Here is a 17,228-nt window from a genome sequence, read left to right as displayed (position 1 = left end):
ATTTTACTTAAAATTTACGTTTGCTTTTCTTTTCTTTCCAGTTGAATGCGAGAAAAATAAAATTTTGTTTGTTCCTATCGAGACATTGGAAAGCGAGGCAATATTTTCTGAAAACTCCAACAAAGAAAATAAAGTAGGGAGCTCTGAGTTTTGCAGATTGCTCAAATAGATAATTAAATTATTGTGCGGTTTAATATTTAGAGACATCGAGAATTTTTTTTATTATTTTCGTTCCTTTTTTGCTGTTTGTATTTTTTAGCTCTCTAAAAAATAAAAACCAAGTCTGTACTTGATTTTGTAGAGTAATCGCTTACACTGTACAAAATCAAGTACAGACTTGGTGGTGATTGTAAACTGAGAGGTCCATTATAAGATAAATTAAAACAATTAAATATTGCTACTTTCTTTTGCTTTTGTTTTGCAAACAAGAAGAAGTGAGAATTTTTCTTCACCAGACAATCGAGTAGATATTTCCTCTTTTCTAGTTATTTGTTAGAAAGTACATATTTCTTCGGATTTCGTTCAGCGTATCCTTATTTACTACTACGCATAAGCGAATAAGAAAAGAAGAGAATGGATAATCCCAGCGCTGGCCACTTCGACGTGGCACAACAAATAGCAGCATGGGCATATGAAATGCCAGAAGAAAGCATAATAGCCGTTCTTACAAATTTAGAATTAAGAGTAGAAAGCGATCCATCTCGGAATGTAGAAAAGTTGTGACTGTGCGGCGACTACACTGCAGCAGATTTTGTGGAGTTCACCGTACCAGAAGATATAACAACTTCAAGAAGAGCAGTAAAATTGCAAAAGGCATTGCTAACGAATAGAGAGTTCTCGCGAATGTCCTCCGTAACAAAAAGTCAAATTCTTGAGCGCCAACGCCCATATCACGAGCGCAGTTCCGATATGGAATTTACGAATATAGCGGCAGGAGCACCAATGTACCATAGCTCACCCAGATATCAGCTAGAGAGTAATAATCCTCCCTGCAGCAGGGATAAGATGACGGAAATCAAACAGCAGCTTCGAACCTAAACAACAGCTGCTGGAAATTGAGAGGCAGGACAACGTCTACATCAGCAATTAACACAGTTGCAGCTGCAGCAGCATCAATATACATACTAAGCGACAATCGCAGCAGATTGGCGACAGTAGCCAGTGGCACGAATACCATTACCACAGCAACGAACAGTACAGTAATGACAGCAGCAGCGGCAGCCCAAAGAACAGACCAGGTGACAAATAATATCAGGCAACAACATACGAGTACAGATGCAGAAAATACAGCAAGATATGGTGTGCAGCAACAGCAGGCAGAGTATGCGGCAGAGAATGAGAGGCTCAAGAAAAGAATCAAGAACTTAGAATATCTAGTACAAGAATAAGTTCAAGTCAGTCAAGAGACCACTGCCTCGATACTGCAAACAGCGAATACGCAACCGAGCAAACAGGTGCACTTTCAAGACACGTTTGATATAAGGCACATCGAAACGAATGCGCATAGCACTCGTAATTCGGGAATAAATGCAGCAGCAAGTGCCTATCTACCCGTAGCAGGGGCTAGCGCCAACTATACGCAAACCGCGGCTCGTCAACAACGACAACACCTGCAGGGGGATCCTAGGAAGAGGGGAGAATCACCCTGGGGTAATAAGAACCCATTTCTCGAAGCAGGACAGATTCCAGTCTACTCTAGCAACCCATTCTTGACCGGAAACTCCTACCCGTTTCTGTGGAGCAGCTCACGCCGAGATATCGGGAAAATAGTCAGAGAATGGAATATCAAATTTGACGGACACAAGTGTAGCTGCATCAAAGAATTCATCCAACGTGTTAACAAATGTTGAACGTCATCTCATCTGGACGAGGAACATTCACTAAATGCCTTGTTGCACATACTGACAGGGCCAGCGTTAGTCTGGTGTAGACAGCTGCGGCCCATATGGTTGACATAGAATAATTTCTGCCACGTAGCTAGGAGAAGTTACGCAGTGGACTCAGATATACAAATGCAGCTCTTAAGCAGAAGCACAAGCCAGTACGCAGGAAAAGAAAGAAGAGGTCAGAGACTACATCTTTGCTGTACTGACCAGTCTAAGTCGTCTAGACGTACAACCGCGAGAGGAAGTCCAGCTCAGCATGATTTACAATAACATGCTGACTGAGATTAAAATGCTTGTGCCGAAAAATAAGATAATCAATTTAGATGCATTGATAACGCTAGCTAGAGCAGGCGAAAAATGAATCCACGATCGAGATCACTATAAAGCTCTACCGCCGCCAGAAGTGTTTCTGATGCCACAAGTGGCCAAGAAAGAAGAAATAGACGCACTGAGACAGACGATTGCGCTTTAGCAGTTGCCAAAGTGACAGAGATACTCGCAGTGGCCGCGTAATTCGCTACGGCTTTTAAGAAAGCGCTAGCGTAACTTAGCGCTTCTGACAATGCGAACTCGCAAGGTTCCTAGCCCCAGCTGGCGATAAAAGCTGGAGGAGACAGGCAAAATGGCAAGAGAGATCAGCCTAAAAGTACATCTTCGGTTACCATCGAAGAGGTGCCGGATGAAAGAAAACCGCGACGAGAGCCTGCTAGCAATCAAAACGCGAGCCAAGCAAGCCATGGTCCAGCCAAGTCTCTAGTCAATTGTTATGGCTGTGGTTGGCCCGGCTATTATAAGAAATCCTGTCCAGAATGTTCGCAGAAGGCGGAAAAAGGTCAAGGGAAACAGTAGAAGAGGTCTCTACGTTTCCCGAGAACACCCCAGGGACCTCAAACTCATCTTTAGGGCAAACAGGAGGTAACGAAGTTATGCCGTTGAAAGGAGATTCCCCTTCCGACATAAACTGTAGTCGCTGGTGCACTTAAGTTGGAATTGGTGGATTTCGACTGCGTGCCCTTTGTGATTCAGGGGCCGCACGCACTGCTATTGGCCTTAATGGCATACCGATAGCTTCAGCTTGTGGCCAATCAATAATTCCGTATACAGAGCCAGGTGCGAAACTCGCGAATGAACAATTAATGCCAATTTACGGTAACGTAGAGTTGCCATTTGATCTCCTCGGGCAGCGCCGCTATTTAACAGTCATAATTATGAGTCAGTTGGACTCAGAATGTATCCTAATGTTCAAAGCAATATTCCTGCCTAGTGAAAATCGACTGAAGATTGAGGAAATAGAGAACTCAGTCCCCTTAAAACTTTCCACTCTTACGGATAAAGTGGCTAATGCCCTTACGGCCATCGGTTTAGCAGATGTAATCCCTACGCAGCAAACTCGCTTAAAAGAAGTTTTGAATAGATGGCTTCCAGAAGGAGAAACTGTATTGGATTGCACGACTTTGATTCAACATGCTATAGATGTAGGCTCCGCAAGGCCCATTAAACAGCGATATTATCCAGTATCGAGGAAATTAGAGGAGGAAATGCATGCTCAAGTGCTAAAGATGTTAGAGGCAGGAATAATACGACGATCCAATAGTGACTGGTCGAGCCCAGTAGTCATATTGCGGAAATATGACGGTACCTACAGATTCTGCATTGACTATCGGTAACTCAATGCCGTCTCTAAGGCAAGTGCGTACCCGCTCCCATAAATAAATGCCATTTTTAATAAGTTACAGTATGCTCCCTATATTTTGACCATCGACCTCAGCTCAGCATATAATCAGATACCGATGAAGGAAGAAGACATGCATTTAACCGCTTTCACAGTGCCTGGATTAGGCATGTTTGAGTTTACGCGGATGCCTTATGGGGTAGTCGGTGGACTAGCAACCTTTCAACAGCTGGCTGATAAAGTCATTGGGCCAGAGTTGGAGCCACATGCCTTCTCCTACCTGAATGATATTATTATTACGACTGACAGCTTCGAAGAGCATCTGCATTGGCTTGATGTAGTACTTAAGAGAATTAGAGAAGCTGGTCTAACGATCAACAGAAAGAAGAGTAAATTTTGTTGCAGTGAAGTTAAATATCTGGGAGTCGTTGTCAATTGCGATGGTTTTCGCCCTGACCCCAGTAAAATCGAACCTATACTAGACTCGCAAAAGGCAGGGTTCGAGCAGATCAAAGCGCTGATCGCTTCTGCTACAGTTCCGCACCATCCATCTTTTAATGACTAATTATTATTTATTATTAATTATTTTTAATCATTCAAACTGACGCTAGTGACACAGGGATTGGGGCTGTGCTAACTCAGACCATCGATGGAGACGAGAGAGTAAGTTTTGCAAGCCGCACTCTATCGAAAGCGGAGCGCAATTATGTCAGTTAAATTGTGTGTGACCTTTTTCCCGAGACTACGGCTACTCCGAGGTTCTTCGTGCGTCGTCGCCTTGAGCCTGTCTACCTTGCGACGACGCAAAATTTGAGAAAATATTACAATTAAATAAAAAAGTTGAAATATTTGGTAGAACCCCACCTCAAACTCCTCCTTATAATTATTGTTTTTTTTCCTTTCTTTTATAAGAATTTTTTTTTAAATAATCAGAAACAATGACGTATAGAATGTTATCAAGGATTATTAGATCATGTAAAATCAAGCGCTGCAAATGTTTCAAAAAATTTCTTTTTATATTACTGGCATCATAGTTGAATATAAACATATGTTTTTATTACATGTTTTTATTATATGATAACATGATTTTATTATATGTTTTTGTAGTTTCAATTTATCACATCATAAAAACATGTGATAAAATTGTATACAATGACTACAAGTTATGCATTGTATGTTATAGCTGCGCTTAAAATCATCCATGCCGTAACCAAACTGTGCAAAAAGGTCAATACTCAAGTTATAGCTTCATTTTATAACAGACAGCGTGATAATGTCCTGGCTGGCCTCTCAATTTCTGACAAGAAATACACTCCGACTGCTGACTGTAGATAATACTACTAGCTGTAAATAATAAAAGCAAAAAAAATTACACAAAGCAACGTTGCTGTTGAGTTGCTATAGATGTTATTATCATTAAAGAAAAAGGAAAACTCATCTGATATCCGTAGAGAGTAGCACCAACAAGCTGCATAATATGGAAAGACCTGGGCCCTTCTTAGACATTTTTCAAGAACATAGATCACCCCCAATTTTCGAATTCGGCTACAACCATATATACACAGGATCTATATTCATGGCACTTTACTAACAAAAAAAACTTATTTTGTGCGAAAAAAATTGTGACGCTACTGTCATACACAAGGACTATGTCGAGCAGCTGACTCGATCTCGACTGTATAATTAACGCGAAATATCGCTTAAAAAAGTTTTCACTGTAAACCGCTGTATTCGAAATACGAGCACGTTGTTCCACCGTGCTCGGCACAGAGATTCGTGATGATCGTTCACTACGCGCACAAAAAGTTTATTCTAACCATTAAATGCTGTTACTCTATACATGTCGCGACTAAACTTTGCTGCTTAAGTTGCGAAATATGTTGTGCGACAACCTGACAGCGTTTAATTTCGATAATATACGCAACGACATGAACATATTAGACGCAGAGTACCAATCTACGGTTCTTGCGTATTTGCTCTATAGTCCTTGTGTAAAGACATAACCTCAAATCACGTTTTTGTCGCACAAATTTATTTTTGTTTGTGTGTTTGATGCCAAATGCAATCGTCTGCCTATCAGTGATGTGCTACGTTCCTGAAAGATGCAAAAGAAAGGCCCAAGGCTTTCCATATAATGCATTCTGTTGATGCTAATCTCTACTAAAATTAGATAAGTTTTACTTCTTCTTTAAGGACGGATACACCTTAAATCGTCAAAAAATGAAAAATTCAATTTTTTGTTTATATTTATCCCAAATTGTTTAAAAAATGGATAAACTATTAAATATATTCAGGTATAATGTAAGAAACATAAAACCCTGTGTGACGAGATACGAGTCTCGCACATGTAAATACGTGTGAAGGCGGCCGTGAGCACACGTGGGCGACACCCGGTGCCACCGTAAAATCCTAACCTACATTCCGACACATTGCTGCCACTGTAAGCCCACAGGGTTGAGGAAGTAACAATAGTTCCACCGGCGATTCGCCCAGTCGTGCGCTCACGTCCTGGTGAAACAAAGGTTAATTCCTAACCTCAAAATCCGCCACCAATCCGTCATACCGCCAACGAACCGGTACACCGCAGCCGCATCCGCCGAATCATTATTGTAACGAAATCGCGTATATATTCTTGTAGATTGTTAATGGCGTTAGTTTAAACAATTCTACTTGTAATGGCGAAGTATTTTTAACGAGACGCATAATTGATTTTTGCTATTGTTTAACTAGAAAATATATTTTGTTATTGTTAAGAATATAAAAACAGACTCTTTTTGCTCTTCCCCCTATCCAGATCCTGAAACCGACTGTCTACCCAGTCTCTTGGGGAAAGATAAACCGTTACACCTGTTAATATGTGCCATATTCTCAGGTATGGCATTTCTTTGAAGGTCAAAATTCAGATTTTCCACTTTTCAGCTACCGCAGACTTACTTAAGATTTGTAGTTCGAAGGGCACTTTTATACTAATAGATATGCTTCAAACACATATAGTTTCCAGATAAGAGTGGAGTTTTACAAAAAAATATTATTTAAAAAAGTTGTCTGGATATTAACATAAAATTTGTTACTTTTTAAAGTGTTTAAACAATTTTTGTTGATTATTTTCAGAAAACTTTTTTAAATAATATTTGTTTGTAAAACCTCACACTTATCTGGAAACTATATGTATTTGAAGCATATCTATTAGTATAAAAGTGGCCTTCGAAGCCCAAATCGTAAGTAAGTCTGCGGTAGCTAAAAAATGCAAATTCTGAAGTTTGGCCTTCGAAGAAATGTCATACCTGATAATATGGCACATATAAACATGGTTTAATGTTTCTTACATTATACCTTAATAGATTTAATAATTTAATTCATTTTTTAAACAATTTGGGAAAAATATAAACAAAAAATTAAAGTTTTTATTTGTTGACTATTTAAGCTGTATCCGTCCCCTTAATGATAGTAAAATTTCTAGTAACTCAAGAGCAACGTTACTATGTATGTGTAAATTATTTTTTGCTTTTATTATTTACAGCTGCAGTCAGCAGTTGAAGTGGATTTTTTGTCAGCAATTTAAAGGGCAAACCGGACTGCTGACCGTGTATCACACTTTATGTTATGAGTATGAGACTGTAATCTGATTATGGTCCTTTTGCAACCCTACTAGAAAAATCACGTGATCATCACGTAATTTTTTTCCGTAGGGAAAGTTTGGTTATGGCGTGGATGATTTTGCAATGCATGGATTGTAGTCATTACATAATTTTATCATATGTTTCTATGATGTGATAAATTGAAACCACAAAAACATGGACAAAAATTATGTTTTTATCCTATAATAAAAACATGTGTCAATAGTGAAAACTAGATACTTAGAGATTTTTAGAGCCACTGATCATGGATATATTGTAATACTCAAGATAATCCTAGAAGACGACGTTGATATTGCCCACCCTGGGCAACAGGAACCTAGGAGGCCTCTAACGTCTCTATATTCGTGTTCTGCGACTGCGAAAAACCCCGAGTATAAAGTTTCGTCTGATTATGTTTTAAATTCTCACAAAACTCCAGGAGGCGAGCTTAATACTGTCAAACCCGGGCACCAGGTACCTCAGGGGACGTTGCCATTACGATATTCGTGTTCTGCGACCGCAAAAACCGCTGACTAGCAGAACTGCACTCATTTACATCAATATTCTCGGAGAATTTATTTATTGTCTCTTTACAATGCACTTTATATAGGTTCTGATCGTATTCTACGCGTCTACATTAACATAGGATAGGTTTAAAATTGGTTAAAAATTGTGTTTATTTTAACGTAAGAAATAAGGTTTATTCTTATTAAGTAAGCCAACGCCTAAGCTAATTCTTATACCAGGGTGATTACTACCGTATGACAATAAGATGCTACTGACAAGTTTATAAAAAAAGAAATACTGCTCAAATAAAATACTCAGCTATTATCAATAATTAAAAAAATCGTTAGAGAATACTAATCGTTAGATACTACCAATAGAGAACTATAAGACCGAAGTGAATATAGTCACGTATGTAACTGCACATTTTAGGTGCTGTTTCACACCATCGAAAGTAGGTATATAAGACCATATAATTTTAGACTATAGAACCAATCTTCAATCAAAAAACCTGAGTTTATCGATTTTCTTCGAATTTATTAAATTTTGAAAAATCAATTAATTTGTGTATCTGCGGTTAAACTCGACGAATTTTAATGATTCAAACACGAAATTCAACATTTTTTAACAACAAAAAAAATGAAATTTAGATGACCTTAAACCGCTGAAAATTTACGTAATCAGTCAATTTTTAAAATTCCTTACAAATAGTGAAAAAATTCGATTTTTTAGAGCATAAATAGATTTTAAAAAATCAAACAACTTTACTAATGGGCCAAGTAACTATTTCTACATGTAAATATATCACTATAGAACTGCATTCAAGAGTAGTTACATGGATTGTCTTTATGAGTACTTCGTAATCCCAGAAAAACCAAGAAAAATGTTATTTAAATGAGCCTCTCCATTTCAATAACACGGGAAAAATGAAATGTCTTGCGGCACGTGGATTTGCAACCGCTCGCACTAATTTCTGTGGGAAACGTAGTTTCTAGAGACCCAAAAACGAAATTAATTTTGGAAATAGCGGACACCCTAATCTCTATGTTATCAAAAAGATACAGAAACGATATAGAAAAATTACAGAAAAATGTTATAAAAAATACAAAATCTTTTGTAGAAATTACAGCATACCAAAGTAATGATTATCCACTATATATAAAACAAGAAATAATACAAACTAGCGCGATTCACCTCACTTCTAACGTAACTTAGTTAAAATATATATTGCAATAATGATAAAATGCAAGTTTTGTTAGGATCTTTTTCCTAATGTCAATTCCTAACAGAGAGGAAAGTAAAAATTTTTATTAATAAAGATTTGAAACACGAAAATGACGCATTGATTTATAATGAAAGATAACATTTTAAAACTGAAAATATTAAAAAACTATGACAGTCAAAAAAATAAAGTTTAAATTCTAATTTTAAAACAAAAATACTTTAAGCTCTTTTTATTTTATATTTCTTGATATTTCAATTCAGAATTTTCGTGTTAGAAATTGCTTAATTTCATAATTTCAGGTTATTAAATTTTGCCTTTCCTGCTTTAATTTTTTTTAATTTTTGCCGCCAAGTTAAATTGATTATTCAATCACTGATCATCATGAAAATGAAGACGCTAAAATTTTAGTAAACAAATAGGAAATATGAGGTGTCATATTGGAGCGTATTGTGAGAGGAAGTGTGTAGAGTGGTGTGTGTATTTGGGAAGCTGTAGAGTGGGTATTAGAGGGGCATGAGAGAGGGAGTAGGTAGGAGGAAGAGAAAAGGTCCATCTGAGAAGGGTATACAAAATTTGTGAAAAAACGGGTCAGAGTAGTGAGATAGAGGAGTGAGAAAGAAGTAGTCAAAGTAGAGAGGTTAGAAAGGAGAGTGAGAGAGATAGAGATAGAGAGAGCAGGAAAGGAATGATAAACCTGTCGAACACCGAGGTACAGGAAATAATCGGCGGAACGGAATACGGAATAGGAATAGAGGGACAGGGATTTAGAACGCCACAACCGAGTATAGTGAAATCGATAGAAGAGGCGGAAAATTCAAAAAGTGCAGGTTTAACGAGAGGAGGGAAAAGGGTAGGAGGAAGAGGGGGAGGAAGAATAGGGAATGCGGCCTGGGTTAAATCCTACAAAAAAACAACTAAATATTCGTCCAATAAAAATTTTTTCTTTTTACGTAAATTAAAAAACAAAAAATATCTACAGGGGTCATGTTTAAGGTATATTTTAAGCCCGGGTAGAGTAAAGAAGACGGTCCGGATCTTTTACGAAGCAGTGGCAAGTGACTAAAAACACTTATTTATATATTAAAATGTTATGAATTGTGGTCAGTGATTTTTTATGGTATATATATTACATTTTTGGTAGAAATAGTGTATATTGTGAATATTTTCAGTAGATATTTTTTGTTTTTTAATGTACGTGAAAAGAAAAAATTTTTAATGGACGAGTATTCCGTTGTTTTTTTTTATAGGATTTAACCCAGGCTAGACCCCTTTAACAGAGCAAAAATAAAAAAAAAATTTAAATAGATATGTATCTCCAAAAACTCCTTGTGTTTCGTATGAAAGACTATTTTGCCAAAAAAATGTAGTACCTGTTGAAAATATTCAGACAACATGAATTTAGCTAAAGAATTGCTGGTTATTCATTGATGCACAATATAATTACTGGGTGAAAATTAAAGCCATGTATGATTTTCAGAATTTTGATCGAAATTTCTTTTGTAGGAATTGAATCTACACTATATTAAAATTTTATATTTAGTCAATTTTGTGAAAACTTCCAAAACTTCCAAAACATCTAAAAAGAAAAAAATTAAATCTATTTTACGGTAGAAATGTTCTTTGAACTTAAATCATTCAAGTAACCAAAAAAAAAAAAATATATGTATCAAATTTCAAATAGTTTTTAGTATTGAAAGAACTTAAAAAATGTTCGTCTGTCCGGATTTTTTTTTGCATTTATTCCACAAATCGTGATGTATTTTATAAACAAAAAACTATTGATTGGTATAGACAGGTACATATGATAAAAATATACATTCATACCAAAAAACAATTTCAAGATTTGGTCTAGGTAGATTGGAAGCTGTAAAGCAATTAAAAAAAAGTAGACGAAATTAATTTTTTTTTTATTTTTGACATATATTATGACACACATATATGTAAGAATAAAGATTATTTTAAGATTGGTCCAGATGAAAGGGATGCTGCAATTAAATATTTTTGCAGATATGTTGTTTTTCTTAAAGCCATCTTTTTGTGAATATGAGATGACGAATGATTTATGTATTCATGTATATCATGAGATGTAATCAGTAAATTTGGTTCAGATAAAAGGGATGCTGCGATTAAATATTTGTGCAGATATAATTTTTTATTTTTTAAGTTATTTGTTTGTGAATATGAGTTATGTATTCATGCATATCCCAAAATATTATCTGCAGATTCGATTTACATGAAAGGGATGCTGCAAACAATTACTTGTGCAGGTATAATCGTTTTTTTAAAGTTTTGTGTTCCTGACATATAATAACGAATGCTGTATGTATCCAGTCATATCACAAGATAAAATCTGCAGTTTTGCTCGAGATCAAAGGGATGCTGCAAATAGTTATTTGTGCAGGTATAATCTTTTTTGAATTCTATGTGTTTGTGAACATGAAATGACGCACATGCGTATCACAAGGTGAAATCTGCAATTTTGGTCGAGAAAAAAGGAATGCTGCAAACTATTATTTGTGCAGATATCCTCTTTTTTTCAAAGTTATGTGTTTGTGAATACGAAATGACGAATTCTGTATGCTTTTATGCATATCATAAGATGTAATCTGCAGATTTGATCCAAATGAAAGGGATGCTGCGAAGAATTATATCTGCAGATATGATCCTTTTTTCAAAGCTATGTGTTAGTGAATATGAAATGACAAAAACCATTATGTAATTATTTTCTTTATATAAAGAGCACTTACATGAGTTTATCAGTCGAGAAAGATAAATTAATATTAAACAATATAATTTTTTTTAAATAAACCGTAACTTATAATCAAATAGATGTTTTAAACAAACATTGCCATCAATTATATACTTTCATATTACATATGTTTACTATAATTTTCAAATATATTTTATACAAATTTACTGCACGCCTCAAGCTGATGTGAATTTTCCATATTTTAACGTTTTCGTCAATTATATATAGTCATTTCTATTGATTAATCTCAAATGAGATCTCTACTATTAGGTACACTGCTCTTTTAGGTTTACTTCTAAAATACTTTAAAGTTTGTTATAGTTAAAAATTATTTTTTAAATAGTAAAACCGTATTCAAATATAGATACATTGAAGCATTCTGCATACATTCCGCAATCAATAAAGTGTCCTTCTAAAATTGACAACTAAATTTTATCTATTTATAAAATTTTAAAAATCAACTTTGTGTATGTGCTTGAACGCACGCGGAGCGTGCGTAATAGTGCATTTTACGCACAATATATCGTAATATATTCTAAATACTGTCTTATTTAATAATTTAGATAAGTATTAAATAAAATGATAATAAAATTGATCTCCATGTAAGGATATAAAATATGCTTTTGTATAGAATTATACAATTTTCCATACTTATATTGATCCTTAGAGTGGAACAAAAATTCTGCACATAAATGTTTTTATCTGGAGATTTCAGACTAAAACAGAAGGTAACTGAACAAAACAGAAATGTTCAGCAGAAGAATGTAAAAATTGAGGCAAAGTCAACAGTTATTTACAGGTATTATTAGTTTTTTTTTTTAGTTTACTGCGGATGATACCAGATTTCAACAGTTTTCAATAGTTACGTTAATTAGATTCTATTATCAAGTGGTGCGGTAGCACGACGAAGGCGAAATTGAGAAGCAGACGAAGCCGCGGTCCCCGCGCTACTATTTACTTCTATGTTGAGGTTCGCATTTTTTATTACAAAAAACTAAATGCTTTTTTTCTTGTCTCTTATATATTTTGACTTATATCATGTTTTATTATGCTTAACTATGATTTTCAACGAAAATATTGATAAAAATTACCTTTACTATAATACACGAGTGTGTTATTCACAAAATGCTCAAATCAAATCAAAAAATGTTAGGACAGTTAAGTTATCCGCAACAAGTGTTAGGGCCGTGAAGTTGGCCGCACAGCTATACACAGATGGATATTGCTTTCTTATCGGTTTTCTGCATGCTCGCTCACATGTAGTTTTTAGTGTCTAGGTGTAGAAATAATTCGAAGGCGGTGTCTAGGTGTACGGAGTGGCCGATGACGAGGTCTACCCTGCTAATAGGTGAAGATTAAAAGCAATCAAATTTGATTAATTTTAATCACATTTTAATCGTATAGTAATTAATGCTTATTTTTAGCATTAATTTTAATCGTTTTCGATCCGCATTATCACTAAAAATTCCATTTAATCTATTTTAATCTATTTTAATGTCCTTTAAATCGCTGAAAATAATGCGGCAAAGACGCGAAACGTGCTTGACTTCGTAGGGAGCGAAGATATTATATGCCCGATTGTGAGAAAACATGAAATACTGTGCACAAATATTACTATAAAAAGAACGCTTTTCTGAGTTACCAATATAAATTTGTAAAAATGTGAAGCATTTTGAAAAATCATGAAAATTTGTAAAAATTATGACAGGTTTCATGTTAGTCATGCTCCAAATTTAAATGTAAAATTTTTAATTTCTACATTATTTTACATTCCAACACAATTACTCAAAGTTTTTCACATTTATCATTTCCACAACATTTTTATTGTATTGAACAATAAACAATTAAAAAGTATTAAAATCTTCTACTAATATGATATGTTAAGAACCATTAAATTAATCTAGATTAAAAACGATAACACTACATCATGATCCAGCGAATTTCAGACAATATAAAAAGCATTGCAACAGATTGAAACGTTTAGATACGATCAAATTTTATACCAAAAATAAAAATCCATTGCTATTATGCAAAACGATTGAATTATACTAAGAACCGATTAAGAATGACTCGTCCCCAGGTGGCGTCCGGATTGTATTACTCGCAAGTGGTAAGAATCTGTGATGGTATATAAGACCATTCAAGTTATTACATGAATAATTCATTATAAAATGCGTGTAATACATGCATTAATATAACAGTGCGTGTAAGATTAGGCAGTACGAGTGTGTATTTATAAAGTGTTCCGTAAAATTTAATGAAAAAGTCCTAAATATAAAAAAAAGAAAAATGATACATGAATATTAAATATTATAAGAGATTAAAAGCGATTAGATTTATAGATGCAGTAATTAGCATCAAAAACGATAAAAAACGACTAATATATATAACGGATTTTTAAAACATTTTATGATAATATATTAATCGTTTTTTATACTATTTTATTCGTTATTATAATACAAAATAATAGTTTATAATATATTTGTATGCTGAACTGATACAATACATTCTAATACCTAATAAAACCAAAATTGTTACACGAATGACTATCAAAATCGATTACAGTTTTTGAAATCGTTTTTGATCTTCGGATATTAGCAGGGTAGGTGGTGCGCTCCGTAATTTTTTATGTCTAAATAAATACATCATTCGAAGGCAGTGTCTATGTGTACGGGGTGGCCGATGACGATGTCCAGGTTGTTTGCACCGTGGATTTTAGTGTCTAGGTGTAAAAATCATTTGAACGCGGTGTCTAGGTGTACAGGCCGATGACGAGCTCAGTGGTTCGAGCTTCCGCTTGTTAATTTTGGAGTCCGGGTTCAAGCCCGCGTCTACTCTTTTTCGCTTTCCGACTCGTCTCCTCTCCGTCCGTTACAATTGAAATAAAATTAACATAAAAACGTTAAATTAATAATTAACCATTTATTAAATGATTTCATAACTTTCTTAAGGTAACATTATTAAAGTACCTTAAAGTACATATGTATACACTAAAAAATTCTTTGTAGAGCTGCTGCACTGAATTTTTGTAACGATGCGCTAGTCACGTTAGTACACCATTCGCTCGAGCTGGGGCAGCAGCTGCCCTAAAAATTTTTCTGTGTAGTTATACAAAAACTACTTGACAGTGTATTGAAAGATTTTACAACTTTGTTTGATTGAAATTTGAATAAGATACTATAATTTGCTAAAGTAATACTTGACAATTTATAATATGATTTCATAACTTTTTAAAAGTGAAATTAAAATATAAATAACACAAAGATACGGATGTAAGAGACACATAAAAGTATATATTAATATATTTTTTATGGATTAAACAATCGAATTGCTAGTTATCAAGCAGAGCCTTAGCCACTAGCGGTTTGTTGTTAACATCCTAACACACGCATAAAAGTTTATAGCAAAGAAAAATGTTCAAGGCCATTAGATTTACTTTACTACAGAGATATAAATTGTTATTGCATTGTCTGAATTAAAAAGGCAATTAATTTCTCCATTGCCGTGGTAGCAGCGTTCCCGAGAAAGTACCTGGAAACTACCGAGATTTTTCAAATCTAACAGATTTCCAGAGTAGAATCTAGATTAAAACCCCGATAAATCAGACATGATTTCAGGAAGAAATCTCGGTAGAATTTTTTCTCCACTATGATGTGTTCATATAACCTTTTACACCAATGATCCTGCTCTTCAATGACATTGTTTGAAAATATTTATAAATTGATATATATATATATATATATATATATATATATATATATATATATATCCTAACACACGCATAAAAGTTTATAGCAAAGAAAAATGTTTGCACGGGCATTTCAATCTCATCAGTATGCGAGCCAGTTACTCTCAACCACCAAGTCTCTCATAATCATGGTAAATCCATGATATTAAAGGTGGATGTCTGTTCTTTTGCGTTAAGACTTGTTCAAATATTAAGAAACAGACTGCCATATCAGTTTTTACTTAACAGTCTTGGTTCGGCTTTTCACCCTGAACCCTATGGCTTCAGCGGCAAAAAATACAGGTGGTCTATACCATAAAAAATACAGGTGGTGAAAATAAAATTGTGGAACAAGTAATAGAAACCAATAAAAATTTGATTTTGCTCTCATTTGAAAACTATCATACTTAGAGGGCTGAAATTTTACAACTTAATTTGTATTGGCATGTTGTAACAATATATTGAGTTGAATTCATTCTATCTGATATGAATTCGACTTTCATGTATAGACCACCTGTATTTTTTGCCGCTGAAGCCATAGGGTTCAGGGTGAAAAGCCGAACCAAGACTGTTAAGTAAAAACTGATATGTCAGTCTGTTTCTTAATATTTGAACAAGTCTTAACGCAAAAGAACAGACATCCACCTTTAATATCATGGATTTAGCATGATTTTGAGTGATTTGGTGGTTGTAGGTGACTGGCTCGCATACTGATGTGGTGGAAATATCTGTGCAAACCTCATCATTGGTGAGTGAGTTCGAGCATATCGATGAAACTTTTTACACAGTACTTGAACAACACAAAGTCAGTCAGTACAGCATGCTTGTACATAATATCATTTATGAGAGTATGTATGTGTAGGGTTAGGTTTTCACTCTTAATCATATTTTCCCTTTTAAATCATTCTAGATGAATTAATAGGCTAAATATTCATCATTCAACATTGACTGAAACTGTGAAAACTGTAGTTCTGTCTGCTATACTATTCTGCTGTATAACATAGCAGACAGCCTCTACAATACGCGTCATATACTTCTAGTATGCCTGTGCCTGGCCTGAACCGTACGCGCATGCGCAAAAAATTAAGAGAACTTCTGCTACTCGGGTTTCAGCGTAGAAAATATGTATATTTCTCGAAGGATTCTGGGTTTCATTTCTACCGAGTCGCTAGGGAACGGGCCAGAACTTATCGGCCATTTGCTACCAGGATGAAACTTTTATTGATGTGGTGAAAGAACTTATTTAATAAGTAAATTTCTTCAATTATTTTATAACTTAAAGGAGAAACTGGTATCATAATACAAAGTTACATAATTAAAACTTGGGTTTTTAACTGATTAACTTTCAACTTTGAAAAAAGACAAATAATTACTTTACAGGAGGCAACTGTGTCATGGTTTATTGTAATATTATTTTTATTATACGTTTTATATGTTTTAAGCAAGTTACTTTTTTCGTCTGCTATTTTATGGCGCAAAATCTGGATTTGAGCTGACTTTTGGACTCCTTTAAAAGAAAACAAAATAGAAACAAAGCCCGAATTCTTTTTTTTTGAAAACTTTAATTAGCTATCTCCAATAAAAAATGACTATTTTTAAACCAATCACTCAAACAAAATGAGAACCTGAGTTAAACAATTTTTTAGACTATTTTAAAACAAATGCATGATGTATAAATAAACGTATCTTTGAGAAAAATTGTAAATCAGGGAACAGCAAATATTATTTCTCATACTATGATTATTTTCCGTTGCATATACGTTCATATTTAGAAAGATAGTAGTCCATTGTTCTGCTATATAGAGTATTGGATTTCTTGTTATAAAAGCATCCACCGATTGACAATGC

At 34.6% G+C, this 17,228-nt stretch overlaps 1 protein-coding gene across 12 annotated transcripts in view; it reads right to left on the bottom strand.

Annotated features, from left to right (window-relative positions):
- LOC100118460 (tyrosine decarboxylase) overlaps positions 1-17,228 on the bottom strand; it is a 486,598-nt gene that overhangs the window by 467,725 nt on the left and 1,645 nt on the right. The gene's annotated exons all lie outside the window — the stretch shown is intronic.

The sequence above is a fragment of the Nasonia vitripennis genome (genome assembly GCF_009193385.2).
Source record: "Nasonia vitripennis strain AsymCx chromosome 2 unlocalized genomic scaffold, Nvit_psr_1.1 chr2_random0010, whole genome shotgun sequence".
NCBI classification, from domain to species: Eukaryota; Metazoa; Arthropoda; class Insecta; order Hymenoptera; family Pteromalidae; genus Nasonia; species Nasonia vitripennis.
Note: the sequence above shows the minus strand (reverse complement) of the source record. Positions and strands in the feature narration are given on the sequence as shown.